Source organism: Drosophila mauritiana, chromosome 3L, assembly GCF_004382145.1.
Source record: "Drosophila mauritiana strain mau12 chromosome 3L, ASM438214v1, whole genome shotgun sequence".
NCBI classification, from domain to species: Eukaryota; Metazoa; Arthropoda; class Insecta; order Diptera; family Drosophilidae; genus Drosophila; species Drosophila mauritiana.
In genome coordinates, this window is record NC_046669.1 from 13,768,256 (window position 1) to 13,789,546 (window position 21,291).

The following is a 21,291-nucleotide window of genomic DNA, read 5'->3' on the forward strand; positions in this document are numbered from 1 at the left end:
TTGTCCTTGGTTTCTTGGGACCCTTTTATCCATTCCTACCATTTGCTGCCACTAATTGGCCACACCTTAAAAAGAAGACAGTTTTCTGTCCCTTCTCTGTTCTCAGCCTCATAAATTACAAGTTCGCCAATGTTAAGAAGAAGTCAGAAAAAAATCAAAAACAGGAAGGAGAGAGGTGCAAGGAGTCAAACGAAAATTTAGCGCATCCCATTGCGGTGCCTTCATAAATTTCCTTTCTTTTACCCTAATTTAATGTTAATGACGATGCTACCCCAAGTCAAGGCCCATAAAATTTTCAACTTACAAGCTGAGAAAATGTGTTTTCCCTCGGTGGTTGCTGCCCAGCCCAGTTTTAGTTTCAAACCAGACAATAGCCAAACTGGCTGACTGACCCAAACGACCCGTTGACATCTTTGCTAAAAAAAAAGGATATAAACTGTAAAGGAAATTTGTAGCAATTTTATAGAGGCCTCAGATGAAAGGGAAAGGAGATGGAAAAGCAGCCCATCTTGTAGCATAGCGAATTTTATATGTTTATGGTGCCACAGGAAAATGAAGTTTAAACTAGGAGTTCTTCAAAACGAGAACCTGAATAAATTTTATATAACTACTTAAAAGTTATTATTACCAATTGAAAGGTTAAACATGACTTATATGAGATACATTAAAATAAATTGATGTTAAACAATATAGTAAATGCTTACTATGTATTAGTTAATGTTTATAGTTTCTTTGATTATGCGGCTTTTAGGAACTAATGCATCTTTGGTATGGCTATGTTGTTCTGCTTCTAATGCGTCTTACGTTACAAGAATTCACATAAAAAATTTACAATTACCTTGCGTTTTTTTCAGTCAAAGAAAGCCGAAACTTACTGAATCAATGTAACAAGGGATATTTTCATTATTTGTAGGGCTTTTCTTTTATTTCACATTTTTGTTTCATTTTCATTCTTGCCTGTATCTGTCGGCTTAAAGGCGTGAAGCATAACAAAAAACTCGTAAATATTTTGTTGGTTTTTTGTTTCTGGCTTTTGTATTGTTTTTTTGGTCATATTTTCATATGCAAGCTAAGTTGTTGTGATTGATGCGTACGAACGTGCTGAAAGATGCAGCGCGAAAGTGATTTGTATCTGTAAGATGCGCTCATATGGCCAGCGGGTTCGGTTTGGGGTAGGGGAAAGGGTAGCGGATTTGCCTTGGTTGCTGCTGTGAATTAATAATTTCCATCTTTCACGCTGTTTTTGAGACAAAAAGCCAACTGAAGTGGGGTGGAACACGCGGTCAAGGTTTGACATCGGTCGTAGCTGTAAATAAAGTTACAAGCCAGACTGGTTCGAAAGCTTGGCATTTTTACTGTGTTCTAGTTATGAAACTTACATGGGAAAAAATATTTTTTTTTGTCTAAAGAACTTAATTTTAGAACAATGGAGTATTGTGACTTACTTGATATTGTTTGGCGATTGTTAACATGGTTGGTTGAAAGGTGAATATTTTTTGAAGAATAAAATGTCCTTTTCTTACAGAAACCCCATTTTTGTTGAAACGGATTTAATCTTTTTGGTTATAATAAGAAAACATTAGTAGACTTTACAGATAGCTAGGAAAAGTTTTCCCACAGCTAAAAATTGTTTTATATTTTTGAAGAACTTTGATCGGCAGTGGTAAATGAGCTTACCAATGCGATGGCAACAATGACGATTGGCTTTTTCTTTCGATATTAAGTTGCTTATAATTAAAATTTCCTAGTACAAACAAAGACTAACGAAAAACGACAACCAGAAAGGGGAGGCAGTTCGAATGGGAAAAGAAACGGCCCGAAAGAGTAGCGAAACGAATGCCACAAAGGCCGGCAGAGAAAGGCAAGACAAAACAGCTACAGCAAACCAATCGAGTGACAAAAGCCCCCAAATCGGATTGCGGCCCAGGGTAGCCTATTCATGCCGCTCAACAACCGAACAAGAAATATTTGTCATTTTGCCCGGTAATGTGCCACCAAAAGCCCTGCTTAGAAACGAGCCAAAGAGCAGGGTATCTGTTATCTGGAGCCCCAAAAACCAACGGTCAGACGTGCAACAACTTTTGATTTCGACTGATTCCCAAAGGGTTCCGTTCTTTATAGCGGTGGTCTCAGAAAAGTTACTACTGTCATCATCATATTTTTTATAGGTTTAGACAGCTATTTATTTAGTATTTATTAAGTATAAATGATCTGTAGAGCACCCATACACTGTTAAATTCAATTATCTTTAAGGTAAATTATTAAAATGAATATAAAAATATAATTATCACTTGAGATCACAGAGATTTTATTTAATAATAAAATATATACATACTTTTCTTTTGGAAATCAATTCACACTATACGTCAATTTACTGTATGATTTCCAAGAAAATATTCGTTTGTATTATTTATTTCTGTTATTAATAAAAAAAATGTATTTTAATCAGCAAATATTCAAGAGTATCGCTCTGTCAGTCTCCCCCTGAATCCCATTTTAGCTCTCCTATTATCTCGCTTTTGTGACTGCTATTATAACTACTTGCTGTTCGATGTTGATTTTATTGAATTGTTTAATTATTAAGCAATATTTGATTGATTGCGAATTTCGTATCATTTGTTGTTATGTTTTCCTAAGCTTTCTCGTGCTGCTGCCACCGTTCGCGGTTAATGTTGTTACAGTTGTTATAAATGGTTATATGTGTTTTTTGTCTATTTTTTGTTATATCTTTTCATCATTTTGTCGTTCGCTCTCATTATTGCTATTACTTTTCAATTATTATTTACTTTGTTCATTTTTTTGTTTTTTTTTTCGCAGTCATTATTGCAAACGCTTTTTGACCCAATTTCTTGCAAGCATATGGCATTGAATGGCAATTTCCAAATACCTCAAACATGGTCTGATCAAAGAAATAAATGTCTGAAAGGGAGTTGACTTGGCTGAAAGGTTCTGTTCTGCATATCCCATTTTCTCGACGGCCTCTATGGTTATAAATTTTCAGCCATGACAATGTTGCAAACTGGCAACTGCTGGGCTCAGAATGAACTACCGATGGTCCCCATATGAACTACAAATGGCCATTAAACGTTGGAGCACACTGTGTTTAAGGTGGAGCCGGGAAGGAAGCGTAAAAAAATCCAAACAATTTTTACACATTTTTTCTAGCCATTTTTCCATTCGGGTTGTGTTCGTTTGTATTGGCTGCGCATTTTTATTTTGTCGCACTTTGGATGAGGAGCGAAATGGGAATGCACAGTGGAGCAGAATCGGTTTTTATTAATATTTAAATATAAAGAAGATTTAAAGATTTACCAAGATTTAAAAATCGCGGTTATATATTTTTATTGAATCCACAGAGAAATCATTGAAACAATTCAACAAATAAAATCTGGGAAATTGTATTTCTTGAACACAGCTTAGAACACAATTGCGCAATAAAGTTATACAAAAATTGTAGGTTTGTGGGCGCTAGCTATATGTCAATATCTATTGACCCACGGTTTCATCTGTGGCAGTCGTAATTCAGCCATTTCGCTTTCATTAGCTGCTCACCCATCCAGGCCGCCCAGATTTCTGCTGTTGTTGATGCTGCTGTTGTTCGTGTTGTTATTGCAGTCAGACATTATCCTTTTTGGCGCTGATAGGCGCAACATTTTTGGTTTTTTGCATTGATAAAGTGTGCCATAGCTTGGGGTTAATGTCGTGCCAATGATTTAGCACCTTGTTACAGAGCCCAGGGCCCAAAAAAAAAATGGAGCCCAGAGCAACCCAGCCCAAATGCGAACTAAAAGCCCAAGCCCAAGCCGAACCCGATCCGATCCGATCCGATTCGACTCTTAATTGCACTGATCGTGTGGACAGGCTTGAGGAGCCCTGAATTGTGGATCCCCAGGGGGATGAGAAGGGTGGCCCACCTTGGGCGCGTGTCGAATCGGTTTTGTGTGGGTGCTCGCACTGATTTGTTGTGATAAATAAGTGGCAGCCTATAGTTCTACGTACAGAAATGAGGGCGGTGGGGGGACAAAGATATAGGGATTTATATCGGGAAGTAACAATTGATACACAAATAGCCTTTCAGTTAAATATAAGATTATAATTAAAGAAAAATAGTTTTTAAAACTGGCGCAAACCTTGTTCCTAGGCAAATTAAATCTTAAATTTATTTAAACAAAGATTTCCATTATCCCTTCTTTATATTTTATAAATTCTGTAGTACAAACAATCGTAATTTAATATTTTCAGACTATATTAGGTTTCATATAGATTAAAAAAGTTATATGCCAGCCGCAATAAAAAGGTATTAGAGAAGCAGCATAACTTCTCATATCGCTGGTGTGGATTTTCATTAACATTTTTTAGATTTTTGTGTAGCGGCCGCCTTCTCTTTTAATAAGAACAAACAGGCCGTTGAGTATGGACAATCGGTTGGCGCCCCATGGTGCCCCATATATAAATATATATGTGTACACCGGATTCTTTTCTTGGTTAATCCCCAGAAGAACCCGCGAAAGTCATAAAATCTGATTATTTATGGATGGCACTGGGCCAGCATATCCTGCGGCCGTTCTTTTCATATTTCCCCATATGTTCATTGGCATTTATGACACGACCAAAAAGATTCCAATTGTTTCTGCCGGCCTCCCGTTCTGTCTGTTAGTCTGCCTGTCTACTGTCTCCCTCTCGCCTCTGTTGTCGTCTCCCTCTCGTTGTCCAAGTGTTAAGGCATTGCTGGAATGGGCTTTGATTAACCTTAAGCGCATAAATAGTGGATTCAATCAGAGACAGTCGAGGCACAAGCGGTCATGAGGTACTATGGGATAATATATTAAAAGGTATATTAAAATTTGTATGCCTGACTAACTGACTAAACTGTGACATAATCATCAATTAGTTACTTTTTTAAATCGAGAAGAATAATTATTTTAAAGATGCTAAAAGGTATATTTCAAATTAAGTACCATTTTCATACTTACCAACTTTCAGTAGCTTAGAAAGAACAAAGTTTCCAAAATGTATAATTCTTTTGGTGGAAGTTTGAGAACTTGGTTATTAATATTAGTCTTAAATATATTCCATTTATAAATAAGTATTCTACTAGCTTACTACTAAAGAATCTCATATAATTAAGAAATATTTTTTCATAAAATTTCTCCTTTTCATTCCACTGTACTTTGAGCAACCGGTCCGAGTCGATCGGTCTCCGAAGTGCTGCTCTCCAACTCATTAGGTTCGATTCTTCTTCTGGGGGCCTTCAGAAGAAACTTTTTGCGGCAACGTCATTGTTATTGTTGTTGTATCTGGGAAGGAGTGACTCCGGTTGTGGTTGTTGTTGGCATTGTTTGCCCATACGGATACAGTGAAGACTGTGTGCGCTTTTGTCATTTGTGTGGATGCAAATGCATGAATATACGTTGGATGAAAAAATGGAAATGTTGCTGCTCTATTGATTATTGGATATTGATTGCTGGTGCTGCCTTTTAATTCGAGGCAGGCAGCAACAAGCAGCCGCCAGAAAGAAAGAAATCATTTTCCCCCGTGAAAACATTCCAAGACAAGTGGTTGCCAGTGGATGGGTCGCCACTTGGTCTGGCCAAGACCAGACAGGCTGGAACCACCAGCTGAGTGCTGGTACTTTTCCCCCCTTTCAAGACACACAGAAAGAAATGTTTCGTCACCAGGGAACCTTTTAAATAATTCTAATTTTTCTATTTATGTAACCACTTTTACAAGGTTTAATTAACTATGGTCATTGCGCATATATTTAGAGCAAAATGCTTTTGATATCTTTATATCCTTGAAAAGTGAATTTATTCTTTTGTATCTCAATACAGTACTATCTTTTTTCCTGTGCAACCCACTTTAGTGCCATGGAAACGCATTTCATACAAAGTCATCGTGGCCGTTGTAGAAATGACAGTCGCCACTTTATGTGGGGCTGATCAATGGCTGGATCGCTTTGGTCTGGCTCTTGTCTTTGAGAAATGCATTTCCATATTGTTTTGATCTCGAAATTCGTTCGAATTTCCAACGCACGACAACAATTTTGACAGTTGCATTTGAAAATTCCGTGGAACTCGCCGGCGAGATAAAGTTAATTGAGTTATTTTGGCCCTGACAGTTGATTAGTTGGGGCACTGATCCCGTACGCCCGGCCAAGACCCAAGACATCGTCCGGGCCTGGCTAAGTGGAAAATTATTATTCAAGTTGCCCCATTAGGCTGCTCCTTGGCATTGTGAAAAGAGACCCCCACGCATCCAACGCACACAGGGCAAATTTCATGCAAATTTATATGACTTTGTGGCATGCCCTTGTTGAAAGTGTTGTTATTAAGGTGAGAAGTTTTAAAAGGGCGGAGATTGTTTAGATAAAGCTATGTAACGTAAAGGTGTTGTGTACTTATTATTATAATTCTATTTGTATTCATAGTTTAAGGATTATAAATTTATAAAATTTAATATGCAAATATATACTCTTGAGTATTAATAAAATATGACGTATATTTCATATTTCAAGAGATTCCGATTACAGTATTTGTAACTTCGTCTCTTAGCCACATAGATTTCCTTTTGAAGCATATGAAAAAGTTTCCCAGAGATCTTCCATTCAGGATAAAAGATTCAATTACAGAGATCCGTGTGACTTTGGGTCGAGGAGGCACAACATGTAAACAAGCGAACACAAACGTTGCGCAAAATGCAAAAAACCCATCAAAATGATGGATGACACTTTGATGGCGTGTTGCACTTCAGGAAACCGCAATTGGCAAACGCCAGCTGCCATGGCAAAAAATCAAAAAAATAAATTTAAAATCAACAAACAGTAGTCAAGACGATCGATGTCAATGAATTTGAGATGCATGCAAATGCCAATTGTCTTCGATTCGCATTCGTATTCGCAAAAAGGAAAATTGCCTTCTTCGCTACGCATCGAGTTCAAATGTCACACGATCGATCCCCGATTTGAAACGAATGAAGCGAATGACGGGTGGTAGTTTCCCTCCCCTTCTGAGACTATTTTCTTTCTTCGATTTTCGCCACGGTTGCAATTCTCCTTTTGTTGTGCAATGAAACTGAATCTTTGAGTAAACTTCTCCACCAACATTTGCATATAGATCGTTTTGCCAAGATCGCACACTCACACTTGATTGGTTTTGAATGGTCATAGAAATGAATGCAAATTCTGACTCCGACCTGGGGGGTAAATTGATACTTTATTGAATTGTTAGTTAGCAATGCTCTTTTTTTGCGATACTTCGGTAGCGGCTCTGTGATCTTTAAGTGCAAATCTCATCTGTCACATGGCCATTGCTCATTTTTGAGGCGGAAAAACCGCTAACGACAATTTAAGTGATCGCAAAAATGATTGCACAGATCTTTACAATCGATCTGCAGAGTTGAAATAGAGACTTAAAGTGGCCTCAACATCTGCAGTGCTTCATTACATAAATGTTTGAGTGATCGTTGGAATTGATTTATTTATATATATTTTTTATTGATCTACATGTAACAGTAGATAAGCCCTTGACCGATTTAAGAACTAGAAACATTCTAGATCTCGATGGTACAGATGTCGATTGATCAAGTTATTCAAAATATCACGTTTTTTTTCCAACACAAAAATTTCAAAAACAATTGTAAGAAATTTAATTTGAATTTAATTTAATTCATAAGTGTCCTTGCTTGATCCTCATTTGGTTACATATGTATGGCAAGGATACACCTAATAAATCCCTTGAAATCCAATAATATTTATAAATCCATTTATATGCCCTCCCTCTTTCTTCGACGGGAAACTTCTTATTCCTCCTTTGGCGCCAAACTTTGAGAACAAAACGTAGTTTTTCTTATTTTTGCTTTGCATGTTATTGCAATTACGATTTCATTGTTCGCATTCGAATGCAAAAATCGAACCCTTGCCGATTCTCAGACTGATCTGCTCTACTTTAATGCCAGGCCAAGTTTTGATGCCAATAAATAAACAACAAAGGAGTTAAATTCAACTCTTCCGTCGACTGTGCGACCTTTCAAGCAAAGAAAAAAAAACTAAGGAGAGAATTGACAATTACATGCTTGCAAATTTTTTGTTCGCAACCTTTCGAACTCAATTATTTTGCACCTTTTGATCCGATCGAAAGGGCAGGATCTTCGATCGAAGATCACCGAGCGCTAAAACTCAATCAAGTCGAAAACCCAAGACCTCGACCCCGCGAACCCAGCCCCTTTCACTTCTTTATACTCCTTTTGCAAATGCAAAAAAAAGGTGCCTGACCCTTTTTTAGTTTTGTCAACTGCTCAGGTGAGCTCAACCTTTGCGAAGATCTTACGCAGGGTTAGATGAATCTAGGTCGCATCGATTTGATTTTCTGACGGCGCGTACAAAAATACCAATGCAAAAAAAGGGGTTTGAGATCCGCGACCTTTCCTTGACAATCGATTCCCTAACGAAGGCGAATTTCGCAATTTTCTTTAATTTCGTTTGACATTTTGTCTGAGTTTTCTGGGTCATTGTGTTGATTCTGAAAATGGTTTTGAATTCGATTCCGATCTCATAAATCATTTTATTGAACTTTAACCCATTGCCTTTAAAACTGAACTTTCGTTTTGTTTATGAGGGTTTGGAATAAATGTGAAGAGGTCACAGCTGAATCACAAAATATTAAGTTCCCACATTTTGTTAAGCTTTTCATGGACCTTATAGAATTTATGAGATATTACTTTTGCAAGACCAAAAAGCAAATTTTCTTTCTATTTCCCCTCACTTTATTTTTCTGAGGCTACTCACAGACTTTAATAAATGAATTATAGCTGTGTAAATGAGGTTCCTAATACTCTAACGCCCTTCCCTCTGTCCACCCACCCATTTGACGGTGCAAAATCGGTGGCTCAGTGAGGCAGAAATTCCCACAATTTGCATGCGGCTTCTAATTATACAAATCGCTGCTGAGCTGCGGTCATTTAAATCTGGCCATGGCTAACTTGCCAAGTCCGTTCGATCCTATCTGTGGGATCTGTCGTTTTGGGCTGATAAGTAAAAGCCGGCTTAGGAAGCGGCTTACTCCTTCCTGTCGCTGGATGGTTGTTGTTTTTCCTGCAGAAACACCAGCTGGACTAAAATCGAGCCTGGGAAAGTCCGTTTTGTGCCTCAGGTGTTTTTCGTCGTCGGTACCCGATGTCACCGAAGGACTGTACTCGCCTGGAGGCCTCTACCTGTTCCTCTGTTGGCATTGTCTTGGCTTTAACTACCTTTTATTTGGGAATTTCCCAAAACAAATGAAAATAAAGTGCAAGGCTCAACAAAAGTCAAATGGCCGCGGGGCACGGGCCCGAGCATCGGAGAGATCGTAGAGTTAGGATCCGATCCGGGATCTGAACGAGATCAGTTACCACTACTGAGTAGGAGGCCATTGTTTTGTATATCGGTCCTTCTCTGGTAAGTGATCCTCTTGTGCAGTGCACATGGTTTTGTCCCGCTCTCATTGTGCGTGTTGTTATCGATTGCCTGCTACTTTTTGGTTCTTTCTTTTGTAGCTCCTCTTATGTTTCTTCTTCTTCGGAGTCTTCTTCTCTTTCTTATGGCGACAGACTGTCTGGCGCGTCGGCGTCTGGGCTTCACCTTATGTGTACTTGAACTTTTATGTACCAGGAGTTTACATAAGCAAATACACCCGTCCCTCTCTTGCATTTCCATTTCTCGATCTGGCATCATTTATATTATGGGATTATTGATTCAGACTCGAGTGCGCACTCATAGATATCCATGAGAATTGTATTTCTTTTGATCTGAATTGAGCAGGATTTGATGCTTTGTACTTTGATTGTTAAATGAGGCAAGAGAAGTTTCAGACTCCGCTCAAATCTTCCCCAAATGAGCCTGTAATAAATGTTATTTTAAAATAAAACTAATCCGTTTGAGCAAGGCCGCTTTTTCTTAAATGGGAACTGTTTAAAAAGAATAAATTGTATCTAAAAGGAAAAAAATAATATTTCTTAATACCTATCATAAATTCAACAGAGGTTTATCCTCTTAGTATAATATATAGTGAGGATACAGTTAATAATACAGTTTTCATCTGTCCAGCTGAAACTGGTGCTTATCGTATTATCAATATTTTTGTTGTGCTTAATATTTTTTTGCTGGTTATAATTATTATTATGAAAACGAATACTAATAATATAATAAGCTAATTCATCATATCTATATATAATTTTCAGTAATATAGCTCAGTTTAAAATATTCTCAGTCATTGCAGTGAGACTTCAAAGCAAAATCATATGGTAACGACCACGCACATATTAGTTTTCTATTCTATTATCACGGTTTCCCCTCAATCAGTGGCACTTTTAGCATGTCAACCTCGATAAAGTGAATGTCGTTTGAATTGTAACAATTTCCATTGTGATCAAACTGAATATTTCCTTTCACACTCTTTTTATGGGTCTGGTGGTATATATCTATGGAGCGATATAAAGCGGGGCGAGGTTCTACCCTAACAATTCGGTTGGGCATTGACGGTGGATCCTTTTGTCTCTGGCCATAGCTATCAGACCAAATGACACTCCAATTTGGAGAGGCATTTCCACATTAATAAGCAGGCAAACACATTGGGCATAAAGGCAGCCAAATAAATGCCCATAATGGGAGAATATGAACATAAAGATGGGACAGGGAGGTGAATAGAAAAATGCAGAGAAGTCGTTTCTTCCAGTGTCTTTTTGTGTTTTGTTCCTCAGTTTGTCGCTCACTGTTCTACGAAAAGCGTGTGGCCAACAATGGGATCGCTTCGGTGCGCATCCGTGGCAGACGCATAAACCAAGATCTGTGGACAATGGCCAGAGCCGCATGAACTTCCTTTCCTCCAGAAGGGAATGGGAATGGGAGTGGGAGTAGGAGTATCTACCTGCCACCCGATGGTTTATTGTTGGACGATCGCCGTCGCCAGCATGTCTGGCAAGATCAGCAGTTTCGGACCGACACAATGGGCCCTGCTCTGTAGATTAGTAAAGAATTGCTGAGATCATTCTGAAATTTCATTTCGTTTCATTTCATTCATGGTATAATCTATTTTCCTTTAAATGCTTTATATGCATTTTGTTTCTATTGCTGTTGCTGCATGGTTTCCATGTCTGTCTGTATAGTTGAATGAGCCCTGGAGTGGCGACAAACTGTCTGGCAGGATCTCGATCTCATGACCAACTGGTTCGAGTCACCTTGTGCGTGTCGTCTCTTTCGGCTTGTTAACCAACTCATATCTTTGGACGATGACAATTCACTAAATGGATCACTTGCGAGGCTGTTCACTTGGAAGGAGAGGTCTTTCGGGTCACTCAGGTGTCATCTGTAGATCAAAGCTTACCAATCCATTCTGACAGTTACATTTTGACGCATCACCCCGCATCCAATATTTTCAGTGAGACACCCTCCCCAAAGCGACCCTAAAATGTTAAACTCCTCTCTGTAGGAAACAATCGACAGGACAACCCCTCTTCAATTGCCGAACAATGGTGAGTTTTAAATCCCCGAGCTTAGTATAATAAAAATTCAAACGAGCGTAAAACGCTAATCTCCGCCACAGAATGTATATGTATCTTTTGGCCTGCATCCATGAGTGCGTGTATCTATTCCATGTGCAAATTTGTTTATTGGTAAATCTGTGCAGCGATGCATTGATTGTCTACCAAATGTCAGATTAGATCAGCGTGGAACATGCTCTGGAACATCCGGTCATCCGCTGGAGAGTTTTGCAGAGTGAGAAGTGGCATTGTTGCACGAGTGTGAGCCTCGATTGATTGGGTACAGTTATGTCTGCTTATCAATGCACCGAAAGAATTTGAGTTAGGTTATCTAAAATTTAAATTTAATATTTGAAACTTTTATTTTTCATTAAGTTTGTAATCCTATAGTAGGTCTACGATTACGATCAATTATATTTATGTTTTATAAAAATACCAACATTGAAATTTTACTTTTAATAATTTTTCTAAGTGCAATCTGGATGTAGTTGGGGTAGTCGCTCAATTAACCCATGGCAAATGCTGTCATAATGCGCACTTAGTTGTTGCTCCATATATAAAAAATAATGCTTTCCAATTCCCATTCAATATAGAGGAAATATCAGGGATAATAATGCCGAGGAATACAACAAATAAAGAACGCGAACAAAGCGAAAAAAAAACAACGTAACGATGACGCGAACTCTGAAGCTCTCTCTGTCTAACTGTGCATCCCTGTCTCTTTTACTCTCTCGCTGACTGAATAACACCCAGAGAATAATGAAAGGCGGCAACAATAACGAAAAACAACAACAAAAGTTACACATATATTGCGCAGGATACACATAATACATAATGTCTGGAGTGGCCAAGGGAGAGTGGGTTGGGGGATTTATGTTTCAACATTTTCAATTGTTTCCTAATGTTTTTGTATTGCGTTTTTACCTTTTGTATCCGGGATTGTCTAATATGTCAGGATATTTTATTCATCCGATGTGGTGTGTGATGGGGGAGGGGGGGCTTTAGAGTTCAGAGATTACGCAATCAAGTATCAAATATCGGATACACTAAGCCATCTGTAGGTCGAAACATACATCCCAGGAGCCCAACCTTGATCCCCGCCCTCGCAAGGATGTGTGAAATTTCCATGGAATTTTCACAGAGCCCGAAAGGCAAGCGAAGAAATCAGCCAGAAGAAGCGCTAATCGTTCGCTTTCTCGGAAGTTGGGATTGGGTTAATTTCGGAATTTCCTGCGTTCAATAAAACGGTCGCACTAATAAGGCCAAACAGCCAGAGAAACTGGACGAGTGGAATTAGCATTAGCCAGACAATGGAATGGGCTAGGCATTTAGCTTTTGTCCCTGGACACGCGACCTTCCCACCCATCCGAAAAAATGGAAATACCCACAACAGATCGCGCGACTCTCGCGTCTGTTTCTACTTAGGATTATTGCTGATCTTAAGTCTCCGATCACCGATCGCGAAAAGGTTGAGTACTGATCCGTCATAAAAATCACACTCTTTGCCTAACAACTTTAGCTCACCGAAAACGCCTCGAAATCACTCCTACCCGAAGCACTGACTGCTGATCAAGGACATCTGACCTGCAAGGCATCAGAGTTTTATGATATCCTTTACTAGTGGGAGGCAAAAGTGGGTGGGTTGTTTCATCTTCTCATCATGGCAGCATTGAGTGGCCAGAACTAATCGAAAATGTGCCTAGTTGTATAATTTTCTAATGATAGTTATCAACATACCAAGAAAGGATTTAGGAATTTATGTTTCGCTGTTGCGATGAATAAATATAACTGGAAATGGCTAGGAAATGGTTTACACGGGGGCCCATAACAATTTTTGTAGATCTTAGATATTCAAAATTTTAATTATGTTATGTTAATAGGCAAAAGTGCATTCTTAGCTACTGAAAGATCCTTTTTAAAACTCATTTAGCTATTAAAAGTCAATGTATTTAAGTTAAAACCAAAAAGGAAGTGCAGACTTCACACTTTTAAATTAGCTTGAAGGTAAATCAATTTTAGCTCCCGTTCAGGCCATTTTCAACGTAAAAGTTTTTGACCACCCCCACCACTGATATTAGCAAACCGACTCCCACTGCATAACCAACTTCCTGCAACTCCACGTCTTGCGTCCGATGCCATAATAATAATATCTAAACAAGAATATTTATGTATATTTATTTATTTTTATGAACCCATTCAGTTTGAGGCACTTGGCGTTGAAGAGAAACAATGGGAAATGCTTTATTACCCAACGGAAAAAGCACGTGCAGCCTGTAAAGCGAACAAAAAGAGTTGGTGACCCCGACGGCCAAGATCATCGGGAATCGGAAAAATACGCAGGAGGATGGCTATAGCCTCACAGAAATAATGTAAAGGAGCGAAATGAAAAGGGGGAGCACACAAAAGGTGCTCGAGGAGATGCTTTTGGTGGCATTTTTGCACTGCTGCTAACAATATGAAAATTTATACGACAAGTCTGTCATATTTTTACAAACGTTATAAATCACACACCTCGCAACAGTTACACTTGGATGGTTGGTTGGTTGATGGTGAGATGGCGATGGTGATGGTCGAAGGAGAAGGCAATGCAAATATTGCTGCAAGGCACGCGATTCTCAAGCTGGTTCACTTTTATTGCCCTGACTCTCGTCTCGTTGCGAGAGTTTTATGAGCCTCATTTTTGCCTTGCGGTGGGTCTCAGATCCTCACTTTTCTTATGGCACCACTTCTAGGGAATGAGTCGAGACGCAACTTGGTCGAAAATGCTAATTTCAGAAAGACACAGCTCAGCTGAACCCCGTACCGAGTTCCAAGCTAGGACAATTGTCATTGTCAATTGTTTGGCTGTTTTGTGTCGCGCGGTTCGCTTCAAAAGACACTGGAATAGAGACAGTGGATCGGCATTGGCAGGACAAAAAGGACAATTGCGTATTTAAAATTTTAATTTTGCGTTAAAGAATTGTGTCTTTGTCAAAAAGAAATTTACGGGGAGAAAGGAAGCGAAAGAGACCACATAAAGTCATATTGGGAGGTCCTTCGGTAGCAAAGAGACAAAGGCAGCGTTTAGTGGTAAGTGTCCATCAAAATAGAGCAGGGAGTCCCATCCTTTCTAAACCACTTGTGCACCACAGTGCCCAGATGTTCGGTCTTCAGTCGTATTCATAAAATATTCATTATGTAGGTTAATAATGTCAGCAAAACGAAAGAATCAGTGGATTAACCCAATTGTATTTGCATCCACTAGACTTAGGGATTATTAAAATTACATACAAGTTTGTCAAAGGGAATTTTAGGATCTAGAATGAGACAATAAAATATTTAAATTTAGTCTCATACATTTTATTCATTCAAAAAATCTAAATACGTTTACTAAGGATCTAATTATGTAATTTAGGAGACATTAAAAGACTATAATTTTGAAATAGCGCAGTTGGGATATAATTTTTTAAGTCGTGTAAAGAATTTTGTGTCGAGCAAAGCAGTAACAAATTTGCCTTAATTACATCCAACTGCTAATCTCCACCCCTTCGAATATGCAATTAAAATATTTCGCCATGATTTTTCTAAACAAAACAAATTCTTTAAGTGCCAGCCACCTAGGCAAGCCCAAATCGAAAACGGAAAGGAGCCCAGAGCCCACTGAGCATTTAGAGCAATTAGAAGGCCTTGGCAACAGAATGTGGGCTGGGAAGCAAACAAAGCCATACAAGTAGATATATCAGGAAGGCCCCACACACTCGTACAGTGGCAGCGGTAATTAATTTACGCCACTTGAGTTTTGAAAACGATTTGGCAACAGGAGAGATGTGAGATGGCGCCAAGCGGAAACGGAAATGCCAAAGCATGTGGAAACATTTGCCAATGCTGGTTCTCATTCATAACCGTATGAGTCCGACGTAATTAAGAGCTCCATCCAGCCAAGCCGGCGTTCAATGTGCTGTGGAGAGGATGGATCCTCCGGATTCCCATCCTCTTGTTTGACCTTTGTTCGAGTTTCTGATGATGTTGTGGGGCTCAGAAAAGCGTTATTTTTACGCGTCACTCGGTCTGCTAATTGAACAATTGCCAGTTATGCAAATCCAATGCAATCAACCTGGAAATTAATTGATACCAAAACAGCATCATCTTTAGGCATGCAACAGCAAATCCTAGAAACTGTATTTGAAATTAAAAAGATCATAAAATCATAATATAACCCATCGGTAATTTAGTACATATGGCATCCATTCAAAATGAAATATTTTCCTTTTCCGTAAATCATAACCAGCCAAATATTAACGATACAAGCCCCGTCCCCACTTCCCCCATTATGAAAAGTAATCCCCTACTCTCAAAACCGAACTTCCGGTTCCACCCCATAAACATAATAGAAGAGTAATTAACACGAAAATCCCAAATTATAACAATCACGGCGACAACCCTCAACCAGCATAAAAACACAAAAAAAGTGAAGAAACTTTGATACTTTTTGCGATGTTTTCGTTGGTCCTACTGAACAACCATTTATCATAGGAACCCAACCAAGCCCAAATGACTGCCACCGATTTGCTACAGGAATAGAATTTGGCGATTCGCACAAAGGGGCAAAGTGGCCATATTATGGCATCCAGTTTGGCCAGGCAGAGTATCTTGTAGATACGCTTAATGTCATCGGGCTTTTCGTCTGTGAACGACGGAAGTATGTGCAACAATTTGACCGCAGTTGCGGCACATTTGAACCCAAATTACTTGAGATAAATGCGTACTTAATTTGCAAGACTTTTGAGTGGTGGTATCAAAATAATAATCAATGTTCCATTATCCCCTTTGCCCAAAGCCCAGGCTCTTCTGCGTTTCTGGGGACTGCGTGAAGATTATGAGCGACACGTCCCTTGTCTTCTCCCCTCCGCCTGCCAAATGCAAATTCCAGTCGAACCCGTTCTCCGTCTCTGATTTTCTTGGGGGGTTGAGGCGAACCTTCGCCTGGGGCAAAATCTCGGGCTGTGCGAAAAGTTTGTCGGTGCGAAAATTTGGACATGTTATGTGTTTGCCAAAGTTAAATAGCTGCCGGCTAGAGGGCAAAGGTTAAACAAGGATTGCCCGTGTTTTCTTTAGGCCGTCTCATGAGCTCCCCTCTGCATTCGCAAGATAAAGGGTTCAACTGGATTCTGATTGGTAGAAAATATATATAAATATATACAAATATATTTAAATTATAGCATTTATAAGTATTATGCGTTATCATTTCATTTTAACATTTTTAAGCAAAGTTTAGGTCATGTTTCCACTTTAATATATAACTAAACGTTAAATATAACTTAAAAATTAATCCTATCAATTTTGTAAAACCTATTAAATTATAAAAACCATGAGACTATTATAAGCAACGTTTTTATTTATTCAGATAAGCCAATCAACTTGTTCGTCTCCCATTTTAATAAAAATGTAAAGCATACTTAAGCCAAATCACACAGCTGTCATGGAAATCAAGTCAACTAAAGAGATTTCTGTTAATCTTGAAGTTCGGTCTTGACCAATCAACCGTGCTCCTCTCGACCTTAACTAGAGAGATATTTTCCGACTTAATGCCTTATGTAAATCCAATGCGATCAAGACAGGTAGGCGTGTTAGGTTCAGCAGCGATCAGATCGTATAAAATCAAGTTCGAGCCACGTGAACAAAAGGAGCCCGCGACATTAAAACAAAAGTAAATCAGAGCTTAGTGTCAAAGATGTTAATTTTATTGCCGGTGCTCTCGCTACCTTTTTCGGTTTGGAGATATATTTTTTTGTTCCCAGAAATTTATGCAGTTGAAGGGGGCGCGGCAGGCACATAAAAATTTATTTCGAACGTTACAAATCGATCGATTTGGTTTCATTTTTTGTTTCGATGTGATCTCTCAACGGTCAGTGGCTGTTGCCGCCCTTTCCCTTGCGTTTTTTCCCGCATCGAAAATTATGTCAGATATAGAAAAAAAGGAAATCAAATTAAATGGCAAAAAACCATCGTCATTAGCATGGTTTCAATCAGTTTATTGATGATCTGACTACCAGCATTTAGTGAATGGTGACCAGGATTTGGAAATCTTCTACTATCTTACAATTGCGGGTCAGTTGTTTGGCAGCGCTAATGACTTTGGCTAATCAATGCTAATGATTTTTTGGGATTACATTTGGGAAAATTGCTGCAATTCACATACCCATTGACATACCTCTGTTTAGATGCTAAGCCAAGCTCCTTTGACCTTAATCTTTTCTCTTTGATTTCAGCTCTCCGTATTTAAACTATTCGTACGTAAGAGACCACTTTCAGGGCCCAATCAATCTAAAGCCATTCAGTTGCATTGTCACAGATTGTTATGTATATTATACGATTGGCTTGTAAAGAAACCTTTCTCTAAACAAATGCGAGCAACGGTTTCACCGATCACAAAAGCACGTGCCACTTGAAGACACAAAAATACTCAAACAAAACACACAAGAGATATTCGGTGTCCGAGCTCAGAAACCTGGCTCACTTTTTAATTTGACGCAATTGTTATGGCATCGATCTGAAATGAATTTCGAATTGTCAAGGGCTAAGGAACGACACAATTAATGTCAAAAGATATTCATACGCGCATGGATATTGGGGCCTTAAACCGCTTTCAAATGTCACTGCGCATGTCACGGAACAAAATCGTAAAACCAAAATGGCCGCTCCAAAAAGAAGGTATGAAACTATTTTTTGCTACTGACCAGGCGGCTACCGAGCTGATCCCCAGATCCCCAGATAATTCACAGCGGGCGGTTCGGAGATTCCAAGCGATCGAAATGAGTTTGGGTGCAAAGCTCTTATTTTGGCACGAAGACTATCCTTGAGTCATCGCAAGAGGAAGCTTTAATGTTGGATTAACTACCTATTCAAGGAGAGTTCTTTACTTTTGTATAATGTTTGAAAATTGATTATAAAATTGTAAATGGAACAAACAATTTAATCATCATAATTGTATTTAGTATTAAATAAAGCTATATAAATATTAAATATTTAAAATGTAGCCATGAAAGGACGAGGGGATAAACGTGGCAAAAGTGCCTGTTGGGTTTACCTTTATTATTAATCTTTTTGTAAATCATTTTAGTTATTTACCAAATGACAAAGAGCATTCCAACATCGACCTGATACTGCTACCATATTCTCTGGCATTCAGGCAGAGCTTAAATTAAGTTTTTAATTGGCTTTTGTTACGAAGGCATTGTTGTTGCCCGGTTGGCCTCAAGTCGGGATTGTTTCTTTATTTCTGATTTCGCCGAGAACGAAAAGCAATTCATCATAATTCATTATACGATTTTTGACACTTTTTCGAGTGTCGGCAATGCAGTGTTGTGGAAACTAATAAAGATGTCATTGGCCATAGGAGACAATCGGGCCTCGAGAGACAATCCTAAACGGGTAGATCGCAGTCTGTGTGAGCCATAAAAATGGTTTATATCCATGGTTATGCCGAGGGCAATTCATAATTTTCATAATTTACGCTTTGTTTGCCAAAACATTTGGCGCCTTCAAGGAAATTTTCCAGCGAATGGTAATGGAAAATGGGCTGGTAATAGGGTGTGTTTTCCTCTACAGGAACCACAGAGGTTTCTTCTTCAATAAGTCAAATTTATGACTCCTCTACCCATTCCATAAATCATAGAAATGCCTTCGCCCAAGTGCAGTAGAATTTCAAAAATTCATAATTAATTTTTAATGCTTGACTGCCCTCGGTACTCACTTCGTAGCCCCCCAACCTAACTCACTTTTACTCACTCTCTTTTTTTCCGCAATTTGATTTATAATTCTTTCGTTTTCCGTTTTTTATGCTCAACAACAACTCACTTGAAATGTTTTCGAGTGCATTTCGGGCACAGAGTTGAAGCCGTTTAATGCCCGCGCAATATTATATTGTAATTGCAAAGTGAAATGTCATTATGTATTGCATTTTGTAGCCATTGAAGCAGCGTCAAGTGGTTCGGCCCGTTCCGGGACCGCAATGATGCACTAAGAGAAAATATGTGATGATATGCTATACAAAAATAATTTTCAGTTTAAAGCGTCTCTTTTCATGTTCTTAGGAAAATAGTTATATAATAACATTATTATCTTTTAATACTGGAAACAATTCAAATAATTACATACGATATGATTACAAAAAGATTTGCTCAGTGCACTTCTGAACTTGGGTTTCAGTATTCCTGTCGAAGGTTTCGAGCTTACTCTGCCAGCTGGTCGCCTGCCAAGTCAAGTGGGCGAAAATGGCAAACTCAACTCGACGAACCACCCAACTCCATCGCAGATATTTCACCGCCGGCAACTCCAGTTAAGTGAAGTTGGGTTAAGTCGCGACCAACTCACATGTGTCAACTTTTGCCGGTGACTGTGCTGCGGACCCACACCATCCGTTGTTCTTTTCTTTGGCTAACTGTCAGCTGTGGCTAATTAAATGAAAGCCCCACAAGTGCTGGAACTCTCGCTAGTTGACGTTATTTCTGTCCCTGGCTTTTCCTTTCGTCTTTTGGTGGCTGCTTTCCGCTTCCAGGCGCACATAATTATCAAAGGCCATGAAAGTTCTTTGGCTAAAATGGATGTTTTGTGCTGGCATGTGTGTGTTTGTGGCCAACACCTAAACATAATACTTGTGTGCCAACTTTGGGTAGGTCATGTTTGTTTTAGCTTTGATTAGCATGTACAAAAACTATGCATTATTTCAAGAAGAAAACATATTAAACAATAAACACACCTTTGACCAATGTGTTCACTTTTCCTGTTGAAAAATAGTAGGAATAACGTTTGGGATGCTTTTCAACTTTTTCAATAACATGTCTTTCGAGAATACTACTTCTTTTTATTATAACATAAAGACATATCATGAAAACAATATATCGCACGCCATAACTGTCAAAATTCCTGACAAATATAACCCTTAAATTTATTATTTTCACAAGGAACCGCTTTTAAAGCCTTTTTAGCGTTTAATCACCATTATTTTTGATTCCCATTTTGCAACAATAAGTTTTAGGCATTTTTTTTTATAAATTGTAACCCTTAAATGTGCTCCTATAGCCTAGCCGATTGAGTAAGCCCAATTGTCTGTCTAATTGTGCCCGCCACAGCTGGCCCCCTTCAAGTTTTCAAGGACTTTCGAGCCACAGCCCATGAAAAAACATTATGGAATCTTTTGCTGAACTTCACATCCTGCACTTCACCCCCTTCCCCAATCGTATCACCAATACAGCTGCATCAGAGTAACCTAAAAGTACGTCAGTGGAAAAGGAGGAAATTGTGTGTGCATCAGTGGTGTAGGCAGTATAAAAGTGAATTTTATAATTACGTTTTAAGGAATACTGTGTCAAAATATATTTTATTTTCAAAGTATTCAAAAAACATATATTTATTAGCACATTTAAGCTATAGGAAGTCTTAAATTGGCTTTAGGAAAATTTATATTCTACATCTACGTGTTGAATTGAATATCCTTTCAGTTGAATCCTGCCTACGCCCATGTTGTTAAGTGCTCTTGTTTTCACAGGCCTCAACTGCGTTCAACCTCTCAATTATCGTTTTTCGGGAAATCTGACCCCTCCACGGTTTTGTACTTTTTTATGCGCACCGAAAAAATGGTGAGTTTTTTTTTGCTTTTTTGATAATTGTTATTTTTCGCGCACACTTGAGCCTAATGAATAAATAACATTAAACATGCTCTAATGGGCGAGTGATTTTTGATGCTGGAGAGCGGTGGAGAGGGTTTGAAAAAGGCGGGGTGGAAAATCCGGGGCAAAATAT